The sequence below is a fragment of the Arachis ipaensis genome, chromosome B01, assembly GCF_000816755.2.
Source record: "Arachis ipaensis cultivar K30076 chromosome B01, Araip1.1, whole genome shotgun sequence".
NCBI classification, from domain to species: Eukaryota; Viridiplantae; Streptophyta; class Magnoliopsida; order Fabales; family Fabaceae; genus Arachis; species Arachis ipaensis.
Window position 1 is genome coordinate 71,337,863 of NC_029785.2, and position 2,798 is coordinate 71,340,660.

The 2,798-nt window shown below is 41.0% G+C and overlaps 1 protein-coding gene across 1 annotated transcript in view; it reads left to right on the plus strand.

Moving 5' to 3' along the window:
- LOC107608573 (rRNA 2'-O-methyltransferase fibrillarin-like) overlaps positions 1-2,798 on the plus strand; it is an 8,971-nt gene that overhangs the window by 326 nt on the left and 5,847 nt on the right. The gene's annotated exons all lie outside the window — the stretch shown is intronic.

Consider the following 2,798-nt stretch of genomic DNA (forward strand, 5'->3'; position numbering starts at 1 on the left):
GCATGCGATCGCGTCGCTGGAAATTGTGCTAAACGCACGAATCCAGCGTCGTTTCAGCGCAACTCTCTGTCTCTTTTTGGGGTGTTGTGCAATCCTATGCAACGCGATCGCGTCGCTCACGCTGTCGCGTGGGATTGAGGTTGTGCAAGTGACGTGATCGCATGGGCATTTTGTGCTAAACGCACAATGGCCGCACAATTCTAGCCTAACTTTCTGGACGTTGGATCTTTACGCCGATCTCCAGGTCACGCGGCCGCGTGAATGACGCGGTTGCGTGGGAAGTGTTTTTCGTAACTTGACGCGATCACATGAATGATGCGGTCGCGTCGCGCACCCTTTTTTTATGCAGGTATGCAATTATGCAGTATGCAGAATGCAATGATTAATATGAATGAGATGCAAAACTCCAGGTTCAATAAAATAAAACTTGAAAACAAATAAAACTAAATAAAAATTGAAAAAGGGACGATCATACCATGGTGGGTTGTCTCCCACCTAGCACTTTTAGTTAAAGTCCTTAAGTTGGACATTGGATGAGCTTCCTGTTATGGCGGCTTATGCTTAAATTCATCCATAAATCTCCACCAATGCTTGGAATGCCAATAGCCTCTGGGGTCCCAAATTAGGCATGTAAAGCTCTTGAACAGCTTCAAATAGATTCGCAGGCTCCCGGGGTGACGAATGTCAGCATAGATTCCAGGATCCCAAGCTTTGCTTTTAAATCTGCCTTCGTCTTGATCTATACTTTTCCATCTGGGCGGTTTAGAAATTAGATTCTCACCAGGATAACCAAACATTTTCCGAGATCCATCCGATTGATCATGGTGCCAATCTGTGCACTTCGAGTTGAAGCGTGGAACCTTATTAAACCTTGTGCACCAGCTCTGAGTACGAGCCATTTCCCTTTTACTCTTAAAGCTGCAGAGAGCTCTAAGCTGGCCATCTGTTTCAAGCAAACCATATTCAAGTGGAAAGATACAGTTAAAGGTTAAGGATTGTACCCACTTAAAACTTGTATTGGGTGGTAATGGCCTTGGGATAGGTGGTTCTAGTGGTTCTGTGAGTTCTACTCCCTTGTGCTCTTCTGTGAAATTCTCCACTTCCTTGCAAGATTCTTCAAATATATCCATGTCCTGATCAAAGCCATCTATGTCTTCCTCATCACTTAAGTCATAGACTGGAGGTTGAGAGAAATCTACCTCCGTATCATCTTCGTATTCACTTGGGAAAGATTCTTCGATCTCAGAGAATTCACTTGCGGATGCAAGTTCATTACTAGGAGAACTTGACTTGTGACTATCATCGTCAAGGAAATTTGCTTCTTGGGCTATTCTGTCTAGTTCTTCATGAAAGACTTGCTCTGGGGATTGCGCACAATCCTCCTTAGCATCAATTATAACATCCTGGACAGAATGCTCCACAACTTTGGATTCCCATGGAGGTTCATCGTCTCCTAAGTCTTCAACCAACTCTTCTTCTTCAATAATAACAGCTTCCTCTACTTGTTCCAGTACGAAACCATGCTCTGTCTTGTCTACTGGAGTTCCTAGTATCTCCTTCATACTACGCTCTTCGTTAGATTGTCTACATGGGGCTGTGGGAGGTCCTTGAATGTTCGAATGTCTAGAAGATAATTGACTTACTGCTTGCTCCAGTTGATGAAGGGTTGTTTGAAGTCGATTTACTGTTTCCTTGAGGCGAACCTCTGATTCTCGGGGTGATAGATTTGGATATGGCATAGGGGGAAGTGGTGGTGTTTGGGGGTGATTGGATTGGAACTGGGGTAAATGAGGATCATACGGTGGTGAATGGTGAAAAAAAGCTTGTGAGTGTGGTGGTTCAAAGTTACGTTGAGAGGATGGCCTATAAGCACAGGGTGGGGCTTTTTGGTAATTACAAGGTTGTCCACCATGTCTATTTGCTTGGTATGCAATGTAGAATGGTCTTTGTCCATGATATCTTGGAGGGTGTTGTTGCCTAAAGGGTTGATCAGATCCTCTTGGCTCCATCCATCTTTGGTTACTCTAACCTTGATGCATGTTCCTGTTATAACTTCCATTCCTTTCAATAACATTAGAACCAAACTCAAAGCGGAAGGGGTGAGAATTCATAGTATCTAAAAAGAAATAAAGAGGGGGAAAATAAAGACAAATAAACAAGTAAAAAAAAATATTTACAATAACCAATAATAAGGCACACGATTGCAGTTCCCCAGCAACGACGCCATTTTGACGTTGGGATTTTATGGTGGTAAAGAATTTTATAAAAATAGTCGCGTTGTAGATATAGATTCTAAACCAACAGAAATCCCTTCGTGCAAACGTTTTGGTTGTCACAAGTAACAAACCCCTTTAAAATTGATAACCGAGTATTTAAACCTCGGGTCGTCTTCTCAAGGAACTGCAGGGAAGTATGTTCTTATTATTGGTTATGGAGATTGTAAATTGGGGTTTTGAGAATGAGGAGTGAATAGTTTAACTAGCAATTAAAGTAAATGAAGAACAAGTAATTTAAATGGCAAGTAAAATAAATAAATGACTGTAAATAAACTTTTGGCAAGGTATGATAAATTAGAGGTCCTATCCTAGCTATCCTTATCAATGATGATGGGAATTGAATCTTAATTCCACTTTGTTAACCTTTACTAAGATAAAGGAAGGTCAAGGGATTAATTGGTTTGATCTTCGAATCCTAATTATTTCCTAAGAAAAGATTGGGATTATTGAAGTTCAATTCAATTAGCAAAGATAACAATTATCAATCATGTTTGAGTTTGATAACTCCTGAGTTACTGATTT